General features: G+C 41.1%; 1 long non-coding RNA gene across 2 annotated transcripts; it reads left to right on the top strand.

Annotated features, from left to right (window-relative positions):
* The first annotated feature begins 6819 nt into the window (after window positions 1-6819).
* Window positions 6820-15901, top strand: LOC143412645 (uncharacterized). Of its 2 annotated transcripts, none has more exons than XR_013093155.1 (4): window positions 6820-7030; window positions 7694-7850; window positions 7943-9667; window positions 14743-15901. It is a non-coding gene; the product is annotated as an uncharacterized LOC143412645 (long non-coding RNA). The 2 variants fall into 2 exon arrangements; XR_013093154.1 differs by having other exon boundaries at window positions 14722-15901.
* Window positions 15902-24443: the final 8542 nt, after the last annotated feature.

Here is a 24443-nt window from a genome sequence, read left to right as displayed (position 1 = left end):
GGTCTCTGTCAGCTGCCTACAAACACCCACATGTTTACTTTACAGCCTATTTTAGGCTGTACATCCTGCACATTTCAGGATGTGAGAGTTAACACATACCAGTTTACAGAAAACTGTAAATTCTGTCTTAATGTCTTACCACTAATATCTTCCTTTAAACCATGAATAAATTATATCACATCTCTTACTTGGGGAAACTGATAAGATAGGCAGTACAATCATGTATTGGTTTGTTACCTCACAGAAAAAAAAGAGTCACTAATGACTTCTTTCTGTGTGGAGTTTTGTGTTTCTTCCATTTTAGCTTCACCCTCCAAAAAAATCCCACAAATGTTGGATTCACTGATGTTTCTAAAACTGGATGTGACGTAGTTAAAGCATTTGAAGTAGACACATATCAATGTCTGGGTTAGCCCGCTTAGCTATTTGAGGTTTACTTTGTTAACTGGTAATTATGGTGTGTTTCAGGTCATTTTTAAGATAAGATAAGATAAGATAACATTTATTAGTCCCACACGTGGGAAATTTGTTTTGTCACAGCAGGAAGTGGACAGTGCAAAAGTTATGAGGCAAAAATTAGAATACAATAAGAATAAATACAGTACACAGCTGTACAGAATAGAATAAAATACTATATACAGTAGAATACAATAAAATAAATATACAATAAGATAAAAATAGAATACAAATACAAATACTATATACAACTGATTAAAATACAACGATGACAGAAAGGATTATTGCACTTAGTATTATTGCATATGTATGGATGTGTGTGCTTGATCAGTTAAAGTCTTTATTATGGAGTCTGACAGCAGTGTGTCATGAACCGAAGTTCCGAGCGCAGGCAGGACCCAGTAGCAGAACACACACACTAGGGTAGGAGCGAATAAAGAAAGTAATTTTTATTGCAACTAAAGGTGTCCCGTGAGGGTAGCCAGAAAAACAACGTATGAAACCAGAAGAAACCGAGGGACCGCACAGGGAACGCCGAGAGCGGGGCTGTGAGAGGCTGTAAAACAAAAAGAGAGACAGATTACTGGGGTGCGGAAAAAAGGCAGCATACGAGGGAAGGTGGAGTGTGCGTCTCACGGTGATAGCCGGGCCGAGTGAACCAGAGGGGGGTGGAGCTCCAAAAGGGGTCGAGACGGCGAAGCTGAATGTGAACCAAATCTCAGGCGGACAGGTGGACAGGCAGGTGGCTCGAAAACAAAAACACGCCGAGTTGTGATCGCTGAGAGGCGACTACGGACTGGCGTGGAGCAGCAGGTAGGGCAGGATTAAATAGTCCACCTGGTGATCGCCTGGGATGGGATGCAGGTGTGGGGTTAGCAGCCACGCTCGTGGGCGTGGACATCCCAGCAGCACCCCGGACGCCGGGCCGCGGACCATGACACAGTGGGGAGGAAAGACCTGCGAAATCTCTCCGTCCCACACCGTGGGTGCCGCAGTCTCCCACTGAAGGAGCTGCTCAGTGCTGTCACAGTCTGCTGCATGGGGTGGGAGATGTTGTCCATCAGGGATGACAGCTTAGCCACCGTTCTCCTGTCACTCACCACCTCCACTGGGTCCAGAGGGCATCCTAGAACAGAGCTGGCCCTTCGGATCACCCTGTTCAGTCTCTTCCTGTCCCCAGCAGAGATGCTGCCACCCCAGCAGACCACGCCATAAAAGATAGCAGAAGCCACAACAGAGTCATAGAATTTCTTCAGGAGTGGGCCCTCCACTCCAAACGACCTGAGTCTCCGCAGCAGGTACAGCCTGCTCTGCCCTTTCCTGTAGAGGGAGAAATGTGAGCGTAATGTATAAAAAGTTGTGTTACAAATTATTTTCTCTGGGGAGTAATTAAGTAACATAATGCATTATTCTTAAGAACAGTAAGAAGTAATGTGTAATGCATTACTTTTTTCAATAACAACCCCAACACTGAACACAAATAAGACGAGAAATACCTTCAACATGCGTAAACATTTGGCCACACTGCACACATACAATTTGCACAAATGTAATGACTTTGATATGCTGCTTAGAGATGGTGTCTGTGAAGGTTCTCAGTCATCCAGGTCATCGTAGTCTAAGGAGCTTGGAAGAAAAAGCTTCTGGACTTCTTTAAGTTGCTTGAAGTTGAAACGGAGATGGTTCCTATAATCCGATAATTTCCTTGATTCCTTTTCATACTCCCGCACCAGTTGAAGGGTGTTCCTCCCAAAATGTACGGCAATATGTCTGTGAAGGTTCTCAGTCATCCAGGTCAGATCAGTCATTCAAGCAACTTAAAGAAGTCCAGAAGCTTTTTCTTCTAAGCTCCTTAGACCTTAGAGATGGTGGTGACTCTCCAAGTGGAGCCAGTGAGACAGTCAATAAGAAATCTAATTGATAAGTCATTTATCAATTCCCATTCTTTTTGATTTGCTTTGGTGTTTGTTCTAACATGATTTCTGCAAACCCTGCTTTTGAACGAATATCCATCCATCCATCTATCCATCCAATAAAGTACCTTTAGACTGTTTTGTCTTAATTTCTAATGAGTCAAGAGTACTCTTCATTATGCTTATTTTTTAATGAAGAAAATTTTATTTCTTTATATATATAAAACAAAAACTCCAGGATAAGAAGTGGTAAATAAATTTCAGATGAAGTTTTTTAAAGGAAAGAGGAAGCACACAGCAATGGGACCTGGACTGAACTCTAATCCAAGCCACTGCATTGAGCCTTGCACCATATGGTTACCTGCTTGACTAGAGCTGAGCATACACCCTTGTCCTTGCATTGGCATGCTGATGTGAGTTATGCTTTGTTTTTGCAGTCTTTTATGAGGTTCCTTAGGAACGGGTCAAGGTTTTTTTTTCCAGAACTCCGAAGTTTGAATTTACATGTTGTCCTTTTGTTTGTGTTGAAAACTTTTCTAAAGCTCAAACTCATGTATTTATAGTAATCGTAAATCCGGGTTAGCTATGAAAGCTGGGATTGGTGGACCGGAACCTATCCCAGCTGTCATACGGTGAGAGGCAGGGTACACCTTAGTTAGGTTGACAGTCTATCGCAGGGCTAACACTGTGAGATGCACAAGCATTCACACTCACATCCATGATTTAGAATCATCAGTGAACCTAAAGTGCGTGTCTTGGTCAGAGATTAATCAAATAGCTCTTGTTAGACTTAAATGAGCTGACGATCTGCAAGTGCTAAAAAATTCCCAGACAGACCAGAACTTAACTGGTAGTCCTGCAATTGCAAACCAGTTCAGTCATTAGTTGCCACCCACTCTCCTCAAATAATGACAGGCCAAAGCTGTATCCCTCAATTTGCTCACAGACCTTTAATGTGTGAGCAAAAAGTAGTGAATAATATGCTGATGAATGGAACAAAGGGCATCCACCCTGAAGTTAAAAATGCTTTTCTTTAGCTGATGTAATTCATCCACCTAATTGGAGAGACTGCACCGCATTTGCACAACTGCCACAGCTAGCCTCAAACCTCAAACCTGAAATGTTACATTTGATCTGACCTCACTCGTCCTCCTTCTGTCATTCAACACCTCTCTGCTTCCTGCTGCTGTGTACAGAGATGTTGGAGTGTTATTTTAAGATGGAGGACCCCCCACTGAATACCGTGGTATTTCCCCACCATCCACCTCCTTAAGTACAGGAGCTGCAGGACGCCACCTGTGCATACAGTATTCGAGACTCAAATAGGAAGAAAATAACATGATCTCGAACAATAAAGGCTCAGTGAAAAATAGCTCTGGGATGTGGTTTAGTCAAAGCATTTTCTTGCCATTATAGTTACGTGGGTGTGGAGGGTGGGATCAAAATAAAACCCCAATGACACCTGCACTCTACTATTTGTGAGAACAAAAAATAGCTGCAGGCACCATATCTGGTCAAGTCATCACTTTAATCACTCCAGAGGTTGTGCAACATCTGGACTCATCTATGATGAGTGATACATCAAAAGGCTGAAGCATTCCCATGCAAAGACCCACAGACAGTCTGGCAGGAACAAAGAGGTAAGTCCAACTCAGTGCTTGTTCTTTTGCGATTCAAGTATTATTATTATTAGTGTTAGTATAATAAAAGGATGATTACTTTTACATTAATTACAATGACCTTCACAGATTTTTACCATTCATACACTGCATTTAACTTGAGAAGGACAGCATCGACCCTTATGTAATTATTGTAGCAGAGTGTTGTTGCCCGGGTGGACAAATGTTCAAATGTTTACCCAAAGGTTTCTAATTTATAATCATATGAGTCAAAGAGGCGCAAAAAATACTGAAAATGTCTTGCAGTGTAGTTTTACGAATGATAACACTAATTAATATATTACACAAATTGTCTTTGGTCAATAACCACATACTTGAATGTAGTCTATCTTTGTTTTAAAAGATTTGCAAACACCTTTATAAGATAAACCGCTGAAGCTCAAATGGTTCCACTCTCTGTAATACCAGCGTGGAAGTGTCAGACAGCTGGATGTCACATGAGGGGTCATTTTATAATAACACACTCTGGGACACTCAGTGGAACAGCCAGGATTTTCTGATCTTTGTGTTTTCCAAATCAGAGGCTCTGCAGCAACTCAAAACCACAACTCTACAAAAGTTTTATGAGAACTAAAACAATCATGGCATCAGTCAACCAAAGAAGTTCTTTTTATTAGGTCAGACTTAGTGACATAACTGCCGTGTAATCACATAAACACTTTGGCTACGTTTCTATAATTCCTCTCTGTAAGCCCTCATAAAGTAATTCCCCATAGAGAACAATGCGCTTCCTGTGATTTTTGGCAGACATGATGGGATTCCTGGCTAGGATGTGCTCTGACCTCTGACCCCTGAGCTGACTGCACCTGGTGAACTTAAACATGCAGCAAATATTTTGATGGAAAAAAGGTGACCTTCATCATCTTTTGACGCACGTCAACAGGTTTAAAAAAATCCATAATTAGATGACGGTTAATTAAATATAAGTTGCAACTGAAAAACTATAAGGGGGAAATTTTAGTTCATTTTCATACCATCCATCATAATTTTACATTTTTTAAGTCACTGTTCAGCACGCGTGACCACATTTGTTCCTCCTCTGTCACATCTGTGTGGTGTGTTTTGTACATTACTGCTGTTTATTTTTCCCCGTTGTCATCTGGTCACATGTAAAGCAGAGAAGCAGCAAAAAGGCTGAATGCTCCAAAACAGACAAGGACCATGTTGGCAAAGACGGCTACGTGACCAGAATTCCATTCTGGATGAAATTCATCTTTGCTTCCTATTTTATTACTTTGAGAGCCATGCCAGAGGCCTGCTTTTACTCCGCAGCATGGAAACACTAAGCACATCTTCTCCTTGACTAATATACAAGTGCTCCACTATCCAGCTTAACCACAATGCAACAATCTCTTTTCAAGAGCGAGTCATCTTTGAAGATTTTCACAATTTAGAACAGATTTTCTTGTCCCTGCACTGGAATATTTCCTTTCTTTTATTGATTATTTGTAATGAGCAACCTTAAATGTATTCACAAATGTTCTTTTCCTCCAACATCCCACTGACTAATCACACTATGGGAGTTTTATATCAACATTTTCTTGCATTTCTAAAGTTCAACTACTTTATCGTTGAACTCAGAAGTGGAAAATACTCTGATCAGATATGACTTATGAGGCAACTAGCTATCTAGCTTCTGAGCAGTTGCTAGGGTGTAAAGAAAAGTGTGTTTACATTTTTCCTCTTGATCTAATAATGACAGAAAGGTGTTCAGCAGTTTTCAACAGTTATCAGCTGTTTACATGTTTAGCTAACTGAACATTAGTAACTTCGATAAGGATTTCAAAGGCTCAGATTCAGTGAGGTGTTTTGTTTTTATACTTGATTCATTCCCCGAGAGACAGAGGGTGTTTTTTTCATTTCATCAAAAGGGAAAACTGAGTCATCAAAACATCACTGATACAAAAGGAATCAGTCTTACCAACCTGTTGCAGCTCTTACTGACTGCATGTTTTGACAATGCACCTCTAGATTACAGCAAACAACTAAGACATGGTACAGTACTCATTATGCTAATGCCATGATCCCTTTCATGCCTGTGAAAAATTAGAGTATTCTTTTTTGTTATACTTGTATGATAATGTGAAGGTGAATGCCCTCTACAGACAACAGTAGATAGGAAAAGTCCCAGACACTATTAGTTTGCTATTCATTTACTGAACTGGCAGGAGATGAGAGAAGGTGGGCAGACTGAAGGAAGAAGCACTGGCTTTTAATTTCCTGAAGGGAGCACGCCCTGCTACTGCTCTACAGCTTATGTTTATCCGATGGCCTGTAATTCCTCCTGGCCTTGGCCTTGTGTGGAGTTACAGACTCGCTGCTTCAAACACACCGTCACTGCCACAGCAAAGACACTGTGTGCCCATATGGTACACCTCCACTATCTGTACCAGTATGACACAGCTGCACATTAGCATCACTGTACAGTCGCATGTTTAAGAGTTAAAGAGAAAATATACAACAAACACACAGAGCAGCTGCAGAGGTTTAAAGCACTTCAAAAGTGGAAGTTTTGCTTATATTTCTTTTAGTTTTTATTAAATAACATTTGCTTTTAACCTTTTTTGAACTTTTACAGTTTTTTCTTTACATATTCAGGTCATTTAAATTATTGGCCACCACCAAATATGTGATAACACGGGATCTAAAACTACAAGACCAAACCCAATCATTAACTATGCTTGCATATAAATAATCATTTGGAGAGGATAGAGGCAACACAATGTGTTTCTTGTTTTTTCTTTGACACAGCCTCCATCTCGCTAACAAACCACAAAAACAACACTGCACACATAGCTAACTAATCTGTGCTGTTGCTCGCTTCTCTCTTCTCACGCTCGCTGAACAGACTAAAGGCACAGAGGCGGGCCTGCAGCCAGAGAGCAAACCTTGTGCTTGCAGAGCGGCACTGACAATGTTTCTCTTCAAAAAAATTGAGCGAGACATCTGATTTGGGTCCAGCTGTAATGCAAAGAAATTCAGGCAAGTGCAAGATTAATTTAACGTTTGTGAAACCTTGACAGAAAAATTCAGTTGTTGCGAAATGTGTTTTATTTTCACTCAACGGGAACAAAGTTGACTGTAGAGTAAAGACGTGTTTGAATTCATAACTTTAAGCACTTAAGAAATGACCAGGCTACAGTTTCAGTGAAACATTTTATTAAATTTCACATTGAATCGTGTGCATTGTAGTGAGGGAATAAGTATTTGTTTATAATACATACCATCCAGTAAAAGCTTAGTTGGAAACAACATAGTTACTGACAGCCAGCGTCCATGGTTAATTATACCAAATCCTGACAACAGTCAAAGCCTCAAGTGGCTTTACACTGCAAAATAAAGACTGTACAGTAATACAAATAAAACCCCAATAATCAGCTGACACCCTATAAAGCAAGTATTTAGCGACAAATTCCCTTTTAACAGGAAGAAACCTATAGCAGAACCACATTTAGGGAGGTGAGCTTTCACTGCTTTCACTGATCTCGGCTCAATTACCCTCTGTGTTGTTTGGAAATGGAGCTAGCATTAGCAAGTACACCAACCCTCTGATTTAGCATTATAATAGATATGCTTCCTATGTTAAGTACAATTTATGGTCCTACAAATGTGTCCAGCTGTGGTTTGTGTTTGGACAACATACAGAGCAATGCAGACATGCTGACATGCAGTACTCCAAAATCCCAACTGCATGCCCGTGGACACAGATGACCTATGTCCTGGGCCAGAACAGGGAAGGAAGTGACAGCAGAACAGGAGAAGTGTGAAAAAATGATCAGAGATCAAAACTACAGCATGAAAGGTACAAACTCTGGCTGAAGTGGAGACTTCATTGTTTTAACAGTCAGTTTCACTTCAGTTCTTTGTATGTTTTAACTTCACTCTTCTCCACAGCTGGCTGACAGACCAACAACAGCACATGGAAGAGCAGTGCACACATGGTTGACATATTTTTAATATAATTTTTTTTTTAATGAAAGTGTAGACTTTCACTTTCTGTAAAAGTCACCGCACCCCACTGCTGTCTACCACTCTTTGACCTCGACTAAGCATACAGGCAGCATCGATGGTTATCCCATGAGGGATAACCCCAGAACTACACAAGAAGATCTTGTTAATGATCTCAAAGCAGGTGGGACAACATTCAAGAAAACTAAGGGTGGCACATTACATCGTTATGTTTTGAAATCATGCAGGACAGCTAAACAAGACTTGTGAGAATATCATGCGGTTGGGTGAGACCAAATTGAGCTATTTGGCACAAAAAATGGTGACAATGAACCCGTAAAAAATATCGGTACCATCAAATCTGGTGGTAGAGGCATTATGCTTTAGGAATGTTTTTCTCTCAGTGGTACAAAACAGCTCTACTGGAATTGAAAAGAAAAAAGTCCCTGATGAGGAGCTGCTTAAGTCCGGCAGAGCACTTACAGTAAGACACATCATTTGAATTCAATAATGAAAGAATATGCCGTAATATTAATGAACAACAATATACACCCACACTGGAAACTATAACACAAGCTTTTATTATTTTCTCAATATGAACATTTCTTGCACAAACACAGACCATTGCACCATGGCCTGAAAAAAGCCACAATGTCTTCAGTTTGAAACCTCAAACCAACGTATGACCGCCTGCAGGAATTAGAGTATTCTCTGTTGTTGGCCACAAATCGACTCCCCCTATTCTCCACACAGAGGTGTGAAATATTAAAGATAGCTGTGGCAGACAGATTTCCACATGTGCCCTGAACCTCTCCACAGGTCAGCACTGCGTGAGAGACGAGGTTGTAAACAGCTGTGACTGAGACACTGTTACTGCAAGCAGGCCGATGTCTGAAGAAGTTAAGACTGGTTTTAACTGAGGCATGGTATGTTGTGGTAGTGTGAATTGGTAGCTAGCACTATGACAACTTTGTGTGTTGTGTGGGTCAAGAATGAAGTCAGGACTAACCCAGCTGCAGTCTTTCATGCCATTTTTTAAAGCTTTTCGTGTTTGTTATGTCAGGCTGTCAACAGGATTAACTTGTAATTTTCCATTTTACCCTTAACCCTTGTGTTGTGGATAGGCGTAGCTTTGGGTCACGTGGTGTCAGTAATAGTGATTGCTATATCACCTGTTCACGGCCCGAGGGAAATTTTGTGAATGAGTGGGTGATGGGGGAAGTTGACTTTTGCTGACCGCTCAAGCTTGGAATGTTTTTGATCACTGTTTTTCTACGGATTTTAAGGATTTGATAACAAATAAAGGAGTTTTAACCTGGAACTTTGACTTACGTTTTAAACAGCGGGCGCGTCAACATTATTCCCCTATTCAGCTGCTCGGCGACTCAAAGGCTTGACAGTCGCCAATACCTTGAGACAGAATGGCAACATGTTAAGGGTGTACCCTGCCTTTCTTGATCTGTGTTGCTAATGATCCATTATAATTATCTCCTCTTCAGTTCTTGAGATCAAACAGGGTTTCAACCAGTGTTTTTCAGGCTCGGCAGGTCAACAGGCTGGAGCCAGATGGGCTGGTCAAAATATTTCAGAAAGTGCTGATCTGCTGGGATTTTCCCCACACTACCAACTCTAGGGTTCAGAGAAAACAGCCTGAAAGACAGAAGATAACCAGTAAGTAGCAGTTCTCTGGGCCAAATTTGCATGGAATCAAAGACATGCAGTTAGTGGTGTTAAGTTAATTGGTGATTGCCAATAGGTATGACTGTGAGTGTGAATACAGGGAGTGCAGAATTATTAGGCAAGTTGTATTTTTGAGGAATAATTTTATTATTGAACAACAACCATGTTCTCAATGATCCCAAAAAACTCATTAATATCAAAGATGAATGTTTTTGGAAGTAGTTTTTAGTTTGTTTTTAGTTTTAGCTATTTTAGGGGGATATCTGTGTGTGCAGGTGACTATTACTGTTCATAATTATTAGGCAACTTAACAAAAAACAAATATATACCCATTTCAATTATTTATTTTTACCAGTGAAACCAATATAACATCTCCACATTCACAAATATACATTTCTGACATTCAAAAACAAATCAGCGACCAATATAGCCACCTTTCTTTGCAAGGACACTCAAAAGCCTGCCATCCATGGATTCTGTCAGTGTTTTGATCTGTTCACCATCAACATTGCATGCAGCAGCAACCACAGCCTCCCAGACACTGTTCAGAGAGGTGTACTGTTTTCCCTCCTTGTAAATCTCACATTTGATGATGGACCACAGGTTCTCAATGGGGTTCAGATCAGGTGAACAAGGAGGCCATGTCATTAGTTTTTCTTCTTTTATACCCTTTCTTGCCAGCCATGCTGTGGAGTACTTGGACGCGTGTGATGGAGCATTGTCCTGCATGAAAATCATGTTTTTCTTGAAGGATGCAGACTTCTTCCTGTACCACTGCTTGAAGAAGGTGTCTTCCAGAAACTGGCAGTAGGACTGGGAGTTGAGCTTGACTCCATCCTCAACCCGAAAAGGCCCCACAAGCTCATCTTTGATGATACCAGCCCAAACCAGTACTCCACCTCCACCTTGCTGGCGTCTGAGTCGGACTGGAGCTCTCTGCCCTTTACCAATCCAGCCACGGGCCCATCCATCTGGCCCATCAAGACTCACTCTCATTTCATGAGTCCATATCAGATATCAGGATCAGATAGCAGGATGGCGCGGCCACGTCCAGACGCCTTCCTGACCACTCCGCTCCGACTATCTACTTTTCTTGTTTTGACCTATTTTTTGCTCTGGTTTTCATCCCAAAATCCTCTAGTCTTATAGTTTACGACAGCGGATCACTTGTAAACATCGGTGCCAAGGTTGCACATCTAATCTTGGACACTTTTAAACCTGACCCTTCCTGGCCGTCAGAGATTCTAGGCGGCGCGGAGAACAACAAAGGACGGGCCGCTCATCCGAGGCGCAGAACAAAGAAGCGCCGGGGGAAAAGCGCTGGTATTAGGAACAGACTGAGACAGCAGGCGCATCGCGCACCACTGCCCAGTATCCTACTGGCCAATGTACAATCCATGGAGAACAAGCTCGACGACCTAAGAGCAAGGGTCACCTTCCAACGTGACATGAGGGACTGCAACATTCTGTGCTTCACGGAGACATGGCTGACCCCCACCGTGCCGGACCAGGCCGTAACTCCGTCGGATTCATTCTTTGTGCTCCGCGCTGACAGAACGGCAGAGTCGAACAAAACCAAAGGTGGGGGAGTGTGTTTCATGGTAAACAGAAAGTGGTGTGATGCCAGGAGCATTTCTACTCTCTCCAGCGGCTGCTCGCCACATCTGGAGTTCCTGAGCATTAAGTGCCGCCCTTTCTATCTGCCCCGTGAGTTCACCTCGGTCATCGCCACGGCGGTCTACATCCCACCCCAAGCGGACACAGGTATGGCTTTGTCCGAATTACATGATGTGCTGAGCTCGCTTCAAAACAAGGACCCGGGCGCAGCCCTCATTGTAGCAGGAGACTTTAACAAAGCGAACCTCAGACAAGTCATGCTAAACTTTTACCAGCATGTCTCGTGTCCAACAAGAGGGGATCGAATTTTGGATCACTGCTACACGCCATACAAGCAGGGCTACAAAGCTGTCTCACACCCGGCTTTTGGGAAGTCTGACCACAACGCCATCTTCCTCATCCCCCAGTATAAACAAAGCATATGGAGGGAGGACGTGACCACGAGGGAGGTAAAACGGTGGACTGCCCAATCAGAAGCTACGCTACAGGACGCACTCAACGACGTCGACTGGGACATGTTCAGAGCATGCGCAGTCGACATCAACGAGTTTACGGAAGTAGCAGTATGCTTCGTCAATATGCTAGCGGAGGAGATTATCCCCACTGCGAGAGTCACCACATTCCCAAACCAGAAACCGTGGATGGACAGATCGATCCGCACTGCAGTAAACGCCAGGACTGCCTCCTACAACGCGGGTCTCGCCACTGGCGATATGAGCGCCTACAAAGCGGCCTCATACGGCGTGCGGCGTGCGGTAAGAGATGCCAAACGCCGGTACCGGGAACGTGTGGAGTCCCACTTCCACCAGGGCGACACACGGAGTATGTGGCACGGACTACGCACCATTACGGACTACAAAGCCAGGGACACTGCGCTGATCAACGCTGACTCTGCATTCACCAACGAGCTGAATCAGTTCTACGCCCGTTTCGAGGTTAGCCAGGCAGCTAATGCTATCTACCGCCTGACTACCGAGGACAGTGACGTCATCAGCGAGAGACCGGTGACCAGCATCGCGGAGCATGACGTCCGAGCGGCACTGAGGAGAGTGAACACAAGGAAAGCGGCGGGGCCAGACGGCATCACCGGCCGTCTGCTGCACTGCTGTGCTGACCAGCTAGCAGGTGTGTTCACTTATATCTTCAACGAGTCCCTGGCGAAGTCTGTGGTCCCCACATGCTTCAAAAGATCCACCATCATCCCTGTGCCCAAGAACTGCAAACCCTCATCCCTGAACGATTACCGGCCAGTTGCACTGACCTCGGTAGTAATGAAGGTGTTTGAGAGGCTGCTGAAGAACATCATCTCCTCCTCCATCCCAGACACCACAGATCCGCTGCAGTTCGCCTACAGATCCAACAGATCCACAGAGGATGCCATCGCCCACATCCTACACACCACTCTCAGCCACGTGGACAAGAAACAGGGTAACTATGTGCGAATGCTGTTTGTTGATTACAGTTCAGCGTTTAACACAATAGTGCCCTGCAGACTGTTCACAAAGCTGAGGGATCTGGGACTTAACAGCCGTCTGTGTGCATGGGTGTTGGACTTCCTCACTGGCAGAACTCAGGTGGTGAGGGTGGGCAGGTGCTTCTCCAACAGCATCACCATCAACACAGGAGCACCTCAGGGATGTGTCCTCTCGCCACTGCTCTACTCCCTCTACACTTCAGACTGTGTGGCCACCCATGGCTCCAACACCATTGTGAAGTTTGCTGACGACACAGTGGTGTTGGGTGCCATCTCCAACAACGATGAGGCGGCCTACATGGATGAAGTGAAGAATCTGGCATCGTGGTGCCAGGACAACCACCTCCAGCTGAACGTCGGCAAGACCAAGGAGCTGGTGGTGGACTTCAGAAGGAGTCAGCACAGAGACTACAAGCCCATTATCATCAATGGAGCTCCAGTGGAGAGGGTGCAGTCCTTCAAGTATCTTGGTGTCCACATCTCCTCAGACCTGACATGGGCTGCCCACATTCAGGTCCAGACCAAAAAGGCTAGGCAGCGCCTGTATCACCTAAGACAACTGAGGAAGTTCAGGGTCTCTCCAAAGATCCTCAGGATTTTCTATACAGGCGCTGTGGAGAGCATCCTCACACAGAACATCGTGGTTTGGGAACAGCTGTGTGAAGGACCAAAAAGCTCTCCAGAGAGTGATCCGTACAGCAGAACGCTGCTGCAGGATTGCTCTCCCCCCGCTTCAGGACACCTACACCAGGAGATGCCGGACAAGAGCAGCGCAGATACTGAAGGACCCGTCCCATCCTGGCAACAAACTGTTCCAACTTCTGCAATCTGGTAGAAGGTTCCGCATCTTCTGGGCAAGGACAGAGAGACTCAAGAGGAGCTTCTATCCCCAAGCCATCCGTGCCCTAAACACACACACCCGCCCTCTCACATCATCTATAATTGACTGAGACAGGACTCTTCCAGACACTAAACCAAGGCACAATGTACATTTCAATTGCTTTAATTTTAAATATGTTTATATTGTCTATCCTGTAAAATAGTCAGATGTCTATTCATATTAATGTACAGAATTCACCTGCTTGCTGCTACTACTGCACATTCACCCAATGTATATATATATATATATATATATATATATATATATATATATATATATATATATATATATAAATAATGTTCTTCCTCTACACCCCCCCCCCCAATTTTTTTGCACATGTCGAGGAGCGTGTCAGGCTACATTTCACTGTGTGTTATACTTGTATAACTATGCATGTGACAAATGAAGAACCTTGAACCTTGAACCTTGATAAAACCTTAGAAAAATCAGTCTTGAGATATTTCTTGGCCCAGTCTTGACGTTTCAGCTTGTGTGTCTTGTTCAGTGGTGGTCGTCTTTCAGCCTTTCTTACCTTGGCCATGTCTCTGAGTATTGCACACCTTGTGCTTTTGGGCACTCCAGTGATGTTGCATCTCTGAAATATGGCCAAACTGGTGGCAAGTGGCATCTTGGCAGCTGCACGCTTGACTTTTCTCAGTTCATGGGCAGTTATTTTGCGCCTTGGTTTTTCCACACGCTTCTTGCGACCCTGTTGACTATTTTGAATGAAACTCTTGATTGTTTGATGATCACGCTTCAGAAGCTTTGCAATTTTGAGGCTGCTGCATCCCTCTGCAAGATATCTCACTATTTTTGACTTTTCTGAGCCTGTCAAGTCCTTCTTTTGACCCATTTTGCCAAAGGAAAGGACGTTGCCTAATAATTATGCACACCTGATATAGGGTATTGATGTCATTAGACCACACCCCTTCTCATTACAGAGATGCACATCACCTAATATGCTTAATTGGTAGTAGGCTTTCGAGCCTATACAGCTTGGAGTAAGACAACATGCATGAAGAGGATGATGTGAACAAAATACTCATTTGCCTAATAATTCTGCACTCCCTGTAGTTGTCTGTCTCTATATTTTAGCTCTGCGGCAGAATAGGGACCTGTCCAGGATGTATCCCCTCCTCTCGCCCTGAAGATAGGCTCCAGCCCTGCGACCCCCGTGACCCTGATGAGGATAAGTGGAAGACAATGGACGGACTAATCGATAGGTGGATGGATGGACATGAAAGAATGGATCTATCTTGCCTTGTATCAAAGTTTTAAGGTGCTGATGTAACGGTGTACATAATACTGTCTTGGCACATTCTGAGCCCTTTAGTACCAAATGGGCCTCGAAAGTCACCATCAGTTCAATGAAACACCTTTGGGATGTGGTGGAACAGGAGATTCTCATCATGGATGTGCAGCTGACAAAATATGTTAATATGTCAATGTTTCCAGCACCTTGTTGAATCTATAGAGTGAAGAATTAAGACACATCTGAAGACAAAAGAGGGGCCAAAGTGGTACTAGCAAGGTATACCTAATAAAGTGTCTGGATAACTGTATGTTAATTACTTTCTCAGCTAAAAAACTACCTGGTTCCTTCCTCTCTTTCTAACCCACTTGCGTCACAGTTCTGTCTGTGCCATTCAAGCAGGATTTAGTGTTATAGCGAGTGGACAGCATTACTGCCCGATCACTCACAGACACTTCTTGCATAAACACTGTCATGTATTTTTCCGTTTTCAGACTGTAATATAACACTTTCCGAAACACAGTACAGAAATGTGCATCTTGAATCAGTTGTACTCTGCTGTCAAGGCCCCATAACGAGGAGCTCGTCTGGCTAAATTACACCAGGAAAGGACCAAGAAAAAAATAGAGAGACTCCAGTCTCTGCTGTCGCTGACACTGTGACAAAGTTTACAGAAGTGACTAATGTGGGCTACAGGTCCAGGACAGACCAAGGTTTCCACTCAAACTGGAATAGACTTGCAAGGGTTAGTGCCAGGCTATGTGACAAATGTAGCCAAAGTTGATGAGAAAAAAACTGGCTCATAAGTAGGCAGAAATGTGTCAGGGGGGGAAACGGAAAAAAACAGAGACTGAGAGAAGGGTTTGTGGAGCCATTAATACACGTGCATGCCCGCACATTGTAAAGAATAATGATTAATGGATTTTTAAGACATGTTGGCTGGATAGCTGTTTTTGTTATTGCATTCTTTCAAATAGCATCCAATAAATGCTCTTAAACTGAGTCAGTCCCCATAGACATCTGTGTTATTTTGCCCAATTTTATAGCAGAAATAAACATGTTTACAGTCTGGTAAAAAAAAAAAATGGGTTAGTCTCATGGCTAAGTTCAATCTTTGGTGCACCTGTGCATTTTCACAGAATACATCCAATTAAATTGATTCAAAGCCATGCACTGAAAACTAAACCTGCTAGCTCTGCTAATTCAAGTCACTAAACTCGACCCCTTATAGTGTTGGAGAGTTTTAAAGTGTAGTTATCTTGAAAATAATGTGACTTGTTGTGTCATTATTTGAGCAGATTGTTGTTGTTTTTTTAAATATGTAAGTACTTTGTGTCCGTGCTCAATGTATGGATGGACCTGGATGGATACTAAATGTATGCCACTTTGTATCTTGCACCATTTAGAAGGTAATAGATCAACATTTATAGAATATAGCACAATCAGTGTAATTTTTGTTCATGTTTTGTGATACTTGCACAGCACACACATGCAGTCACACACACCCACAAAACTAATCCTCTGAGCTACTGGCATGTCACCATGCACAGGTAGTGTATCCCTTTGATAGTGAAGGTCAGATTTGGTACCACACGTATCTAATAGCAAAGCTGTGTTTACCAGCAACATTCCTTTACCAAAAAGCTCCAGTTACAAGCCTCCACTGCAACTGGCCTCTGTAATATTCCAGACCAGAGCAGTAGAGCAGAGCTACTCAGAGGAAGGCATCCTGCTCACATTACTGGGTCAGTGGCATTTCTTTACTGGGCAGCCCACCTGGGACAGTTTCAAGAATAAGCGGAAACTACCTATTTAAAGGTTACAGGCAGGTGGTAGTGAGGTATCTCTTTTCCGGTTCAATGCAAAGGGATGGAACTGGACTAAAACAAGAATTTTTATAAGCACAGTTAATTAATAAATGAATGTCTGAGTTCTCTACCTTCATGGTTTCATGGAAACAGCTCCCTTTATTTCATTCTTGTGACTATAGCTTTGACAGGAACGTGAGGGTGCGGTGTTGGGTTCCCTCCAGACCCATTTTGTGCCCTCAATCGGTGGCGCGAGACAAAAGGACCACAGAAACTAGAGCTTCAGGTAGTGCTGCCATTTTGCCATAAGGCAGGAGGGGGAGAAGAATGGAGTCCTTTCTCTGTTCAGCTTCGCTAGCTGTACTGTACACTTTGGAGAAGCACTCAGACCAGAGGGGAGATGGGTTGCCTTGATAATGGATGCACACATACTCACACAAGAGAAGTCTCCTCTTCAGATCTCATCTGCCTGTAGGAGCCTGGCATAGAGAGAGGCAAGAGAAAGAGTTTGGAGTATTTTGCGTTGGTGTGAATTCATCTGCTTGCTGAGTCACTATTGTCACATTTGTCTGGCTTCCATTCAACATGCCAGAGTGAGAAAGCATCCTCCTGGGCTCATGTGACACTGCAACCTTTTGTGGAAAAAGCAGACTGTTCATGGCTGCTTTTTGTCATTTTTGAGTGCTACACGAATACAGCACTGCGAGTTGGTGCAGCTCATTGAGAGCTGCCGTGTTTCGGTCCTCTCTTTTATGGACACAAACAATGAAAGTGCAGAGGTGCTTTGAGAGAGGAACAGGCACATATATTGTACTCAAAAAGCAGAAGAAAGTTCTGCGGAACATCATGATGATCCCATGAGGACTACACATCCTAAACAATGGGCCTTACATTGAAGAGGCTTGTTTTGCAAATCAGTCGACACAAATATGAGAAACTGAATCATGAGCCCTCTGGAGGTGGGCAAAAGCCAACTGTTCATTGATAAAGAAAAACTGAATCCTCTCGAGAAAATCCTTTGAAGGTCTCTGCTGACATAGTTAGCCGACTATTCTATTTGCAAATGATGAAAATAAGTAAGGTTCAACACCTTCTTGTTCAGTGGCTCTTTCATGTCAAGCATGTCTCATATAGTGTAATTCTTTTTGGTTAAATTGTAAATAATAACATCTGTTAAATGCTTCTGGACAATTCAATTCACTATGAACTATATTTAAATGTTTTCCACTTGTAAGAGACTGAAAATATAACCCATTTGTTTTAACTCTGATTGGAAGAAACCCACATTAATCTAATGACTTTGGCAGACCTTGAGCTAGTGAAAAAATTGAAATTTAATTTAAACGGGTGTGTAGCCACCATATCCGTTTTATGGTTAGCAAAGATTTGACTTGCTTGAAATCATTGCTGTAACTCGGGACTTGGTTGACAATTAAAGACTTGAGAACTGAGGTTGCGACTTGCACCTCTGCTTCATACTGTAACCTGTTGATATGTTGAGCTCTCACATCACAATAAAACCAGCCTTTTAGAAAGCAGTGCAGACAGAAGGCCTTCACACAGCAATAAAGCCTATTTTCCTGCAGATTTCCTAAAGCTTGTGATTACTGAGCTAATTACTGACATTCCTCCAAGAACCACGCAGAACGTGGCGGCTTATGAGAACAGTGGGCTCCTTATACAGTACTGTAACAGACGTGTTCACACAGACAATATGCTGTTCTGTTTTATATGCAGTGCTTGAATAATGTTTGGTTTATTAAAGAAACCATGAAGCAAACAAAAACCTGTTTGTGATGTACTCAAATTTTACTCAGATTTAAAGCTACATAAAATATATTTCTTTAATGTATAAATACACCTGCCTAAACGTAAATATTTGCAATAGGTTGTTTAAGTAATCATCATTCTCCGAATTTCTTTTGGCCCTTGTTTTGCGTATTGTGTTCATCACGGCTCTTTATATAACATCTGAAATGAGTGTTAAATGTGCATGCAAATTTGCTTTGGTGTTATAAGTGGTCCATGGACTGAAAAAGCCAGGACTCTTTATGTAGAAAATGTCTTTCTAATTTTCATTTAACATTTTATTTGACTGTTTGTTTTTTCTAAACCAAACCCTGAACTCCTCCCAACCCAAACAATGTAATTGTGCTGCCTAAAATTGACTAAACCGTGGGAAAAAAGTGCTTCAGCTGCAGTAGATTTAATGTGTTTCATTATGTGGTTGACAGCATGGCTTCTTCTCTGCACTATAATCCAGAGCTCTTAACACACTACTGTGCGAAAAGTTTGAGTCATCCCCCATTTTGTGTTATTTTACCTATCAGCTGATCCATCTCCTGTTCATTGAAGCCTCACTGAGTCTCAACTGAGACCATTTCTGATGGTAACAGTTGAGAGGGTATCTGTAAAGACGTCATTATTATTATTATGGAAGGGAAATGGAGAGAAAAGACTAAGGTGTGCCAAATTATATAAGAACTCGATTGAAAATCATAACATATCTTATGGTGTGATGAATCCAAATTTGACCTTTTTGGTTCTGACCGTCATCACTATGTGGAGGTCTGTAGAGTCTAGAGTGCTACCTGACCTCCACAGCTATGAGGTGCCATTCGTAAAGTGAAACATGCTGAAATTAACGGCAACATTTTTCTACATTTAGCTCAAAACTTTACAAAAACATGTTTTTTTGAGTAATTTTTTTACAACATTTAGTAAAATACTTGTAACTTTTCATATTTTAAACACAATTTTAAATGTTAAATCTAAATGTTAAATATTAAATCTAAATGTTAAATCTAAATGTTTAATGTTACATCTAAATATTATATTTAAATCTAAATGTTAAATGTTAAATCTAAATGTTGAATCTAAATATTATATTTAAATCTAAATGTTAAATGTTACATCTAAATATTATATCTAAATTTAAATGTTAAATATTAAATCTAAATATTATATTTAAATCTAAATCTAAAAGTCAAATCTAAATGTTAAATGTTAAATCTAAATGTTACAGAAAACTAAATATTTAGGCTAACATGCAAATTTATTGTACGGATCAACGAAAATACCAAAATAAAAGCTTTCCAAAAACCTCCGGTTCAAAAGTGTGCCGGTAAAATCGTTACATGGAGAAACCTTTTGAATAAAAGTGCGCTCATGCAGACAGGTGTGCACATAGGTGTACACACGGGTGCTCACAGACACAAACTATATCTTTCTTGGCTGCTTCCTCAAAGCACATTGTGCGCTGTCGGTCTTGCGTGCTGGATAATAACATTGAATATTTAGTATTTACTGCTCCTTATACTTGTCTAGGTTATTGCTGTGATGTTGTGCTTATTCTGTTGCTCTCCTTTTGTTTGTTTTTTTCTTCTTTCAACAGCAGATCCAGTGGATTTCTTTTTAGTGTCTTCTCTCACTATCCCTCTTCCCGTCTTTCCCTCCCTCCCTTTCTTTCTTTCTTTCTTTCTTTCTTTCTTTCTTTCTTTCTTTCTTTCTTTCTTTCTTTCTCCCTTTCCTATCCCCCAGTCATGTCTGTCGTGTCTGTAATAACTAAAAATGAATAATAAAATAAAATTTAAAAAAATAAATTAAATTAAAATAAATTAAACGAAGGTCAGTCAAATGGACCAATATGGCAAGGCTGTGATGATCCACTTGGTAAAGTAAATCTGTTGGGGATCTTTCTTCTTTCTTGGACTTCAGAAAAAAATTTGGATTGCTAATGAACCAAAAATGACTGGCGCCCAAATAAAAAGAAGAAAAAAAAAGGCTCATTGACTAAAGACTAAACTAAGTTATAGGCCAACTGATTACAACAAAGGTGTCTTTTATTCTGTCTTCTCCTATCACCCCCAACTGGCCACAGCAGTTGGCTGTTCCTCCCTGAGCCTGGTTATGATGGAGGATTCTTCCTGTTAAAAGTGAGTTTTTCCTTCCCACTGTCACCAACGTCTTGCTCAAAGGGAGTTGTATAATGACTGGGATTTTTTCTCTACTTTTGTAGTGTCTTTGGGGTGATTGAAGTGAAAATAAAGACTATCTCTTGGATGTTGAGTAGGATGTCAAATATGCCCAACCAACAATATGCAAGACAAGTTGCTCCCAAAATAACACATTACTGTGGATGCTATCATTTGACTTACACTGTTTCTCAAAAGATGGCCTGCTATTAATTTCTATCTATTTAACCATGCAGCAAAGGAAACGGGACATAGAAATGAATAAAATATAAAAATGCAGCCACTGTAAATAAATGTTATCCAATTGTCATTACTTTTACTATTTGTGAGACTTTATGGGCTCCATTAGCAGAGATGGGCAGTAACGCGTTACTGTAATCCGATTACTTTTTTCAAGTAACGAGTAAAATAAGGGATTACTATTGCAAAAACGGTAATCAGATTACCTGTAAAAACAGAAAAATAAGACAATCAGTTCTCTTTGGCGCGCAGGCCGTACGCTGCCTCTTCGCCACTGACACTACTTCTTCTAGTGTAGCGTCAGCTACCGATGCGTGCAGGACCGAGCGCCCTCTGCTGGCGGAACTTATACAACAGTAAAACTTACATTGCAGTGGCCTCACTAAAAGAAAGTGTCCTTGAGTATAAAATAAAATGGGGGGCTACTATTTTCATGTCTGTCTTTAACATAGTGCCACACTTACGTCATTGTCATGAGACATTCTCGCAAAAAAAATCACGGTTTTAGTAACGCAGTAACGCAGCGTTCCTACGGGAAAGTAGGGTGGTTGATAATATAAACAGATGTTATAAAAGTGACAGACAGCAGTGGCGATTAATGATAAATGTCTTGTGTGTGGCGAATGTTAAGCTAAAGAGCTAATTTCCAAGTTGGTCCAGTTGTTAGCCTGTGCCGATCCAAGTGTTAGACTGTACCGAAACTCTGTGAGCTCGGTGCAGGTGTATTTTTGGGTTAAAGCCGCAAGATATATATTTTCAAATTCAAATTCAAATTTTATTTGTCACGTACACAGTCATACACAGTACGATATGTAGTGAAATGCTTGGACAACTGCTCGTGACCTAAAGAGAACAAAAAAGGAAAAGGCTATGAATAAGATAGGAAATAAATATGAAAAATTAAAAAGGGTAAATTTAACTAGGAAGGAATAAAATATAAATTAAGGTTAAAAATGAAATAACTGTACAACACAAATTAGAATGAAGGGTAAATTTAACTGGGAAGAATAAGATAAAGATAAATATATAAATTAAAGTTGAAAATAAAATAACTGTACAACAAAACTGCACAAAACTGCACAATAAGAGAAAATGTGAATTGCTTTATGTTTAGTTCATGAAGAGTGAATGCTATAGAAATATGTTAAGAAAAACATTTATTTGAAAGAGATCTAGTTTATTAAATACAGTTAAGAAGACAGGTTCATAAATAGATTAAAACAGTAGTAAAAACAAGATAAAACTGTAATGAGAGTTCACTATGTTGTTCATGTGTATAGTAAAATGTATTTGTGTGATTTAACCAGTTTACAAAGGTGGTGCATGTGAATGTGAAACTGTATAAGTTACTTGTATAAAGTAATGTCAGCTACACTAGAAGAAGTAGTGTCAGTGGCGAAGAGGCAGCGTACGGCCTGCGCGCCAAAGAGAACTGATTGTCTTATTTTTCTGTTTTTACAGTTTTCTGTAAAAATAAATATGTTGCACGGGAGATGAGTTGGCCCATCATTGCAACAGTGTAACATAAGCAAGTGCGACGTTCATGACAACAGCTGTGTGCAGATCAACAATGGATAATATATCGAGTGCGGGAGAGAGTATGAGCGTGCAGCGTTTAAAGCTTGGAAGTACTGACCTTACTTTAAGTTTGGTTCCATAAAAAGTGACAAAAACATTAGCGTCCGTTGTACGTGAGAAGAAAACTTATTTTTACAGCGAAAAAAACCCCTAAACTTCCAAGCAAGCACCGAGTGCGCTATGACGTAATGGGAAACTCACAGAGAAACTCGCGGATTCTTCAACTGACCGCTGCAGCACACCTGCACCAGGGTAAACCTCCGCCTACCCCACTCCTGCTTTACAGGTGAAAATAGCGCAACAGGACCGCTAGTCTTTGACTTTATTTATTTTCTGCTGTGTTTTACTTGCATCTATTTGAAAGACTGAGTGTAAACACACACAAAAAAAATTATTTTATGTGCTGGAATGTGCAGAAAATAGGTTTAAATATTAAACAAATTTCTTCCAGTCAGAGAATGTTGCATATAATTTAATTTTTGCTTGATGCATAAAGTTAAAAGATTAAAACTAATAAAACAAGTTTTAAAGAGGGACTTTTCCATTTGATTACATTTTGTATGATGGAGTATGTAGAAAAAGTAGAATTGGGCTGAAAGATCTATCGATTTATCACCTATTCAGGTTGTAAATTGTGTTTATAAAAAGTAACTAAGTAACTAAGTAATTAATTACTTTTGAAAGTAACGGAATTACTTTTTTGGGGAAGTAATCAGTAATTAGTTACTGATGACTTTTTTCAAGTAACTTGACCAACACTGTCCATTACTGGACGTAATCTTTGCAACACCATCCAAAACACTGGCTGCTTCTAGTCCGGCTGACAGACACTGTGGCCTAATTCACTAGAGACGGGTTGGCAGACAGTGTAAATGACAGGGTAACATCAATGCAAGCCTACAGTAAGACTGGATGGAACGGTACAATCATGGTCAGTGTCTTTCATCTACTGTACACTTTGGTGTGTGTGTGTGTGTCAGACAGCTTAAAGTAAAAAAAAATATCTCTGACCACCATTTTAAGGAGGTACTTAACTCTCTCAGCTGTCATCTACTGCAGTGGGTCACCACTCGTAATTATATAGCGGGTTAAGAGTTTACGGGCACGTGAGGGAGCCAAGGTAAGTCTGTTGTGGTACCAAAAGTGGCCACAAAAGTTGAAGTCACATGTTTACTACAGAAGAAATAATTACTCTCTTTAATGTCTTTGAGTAGTTTGTTGGTCATAAATGAAAATGTACCATACATTAATCCTCTGTTCGAAAATGATACATGGACTGTTTCTTATACATTTCTATTTGAAAACTCAAAACGCTTACACATGTCATTCATATGCATGCACTTTTTTTTCCGTCTAAGTGTTAACTTCTATTTTACAGTCAGACCTTTGTCGTTACATTTTATTATTCTACATTTTTTATAATATTAGAAAACGAAACATACACAAACCATCTTGCAAAATAAACTGATGTAAGAGGAATAAAAATAGCTTGGAAAATACCAAATATCTCTATTTGTTACAATCAATGAACCAAAACACTTTATATTTACTATTCTTATCCCCGCAGCTCCTGTAATTACATCGTTGAACATTTGAAGTGTTCTGCTCAGTTAGCAGCCATGTATTTATGGTGTTATCTACATGGCAATTTAGGAATTAAAGACTTTTAAGATGCCAACCACAAAAAGGAAGAGAATTGCCCTTATTTTTTCCATCGCCTCAAAGCATGCAGGCTTCCTTTGCTTTAAAATGACAACCAAAGACTATATAGTAGGCTTAAACCTACTGGCTAGTCAGCATGCTTTTAACTGAAGTCATTTTAAGCACATTGCCTAATGAGAGCCTGCGGTAACCATCATGTCTGTAAATGTGTCCAAATAAATTAAATTCAAACATTTCGCCAGATTTAATGATGCCTGGGAATTAGATTTAATCTACCACAGA

This window comes from Maylandia zebra, linkage group LG15, assembly GCF_041146795.1.
Source record: "Maylandia zebra isolate NMK-2024a linkage group LG15, Mzebra_GT3a, whole genome shotgun sequence".
Lineage (NCBI taxonomy): Eukaryota > Metazoa > Chordata > Actinopteri > Cichliformes > Cichlidae > Maylandia > Maylandia zebra.
Note: the sequence above shows the minus strand (reverse complement) of the source record. Positions and strands in the feature narration are given on the sequence as shown.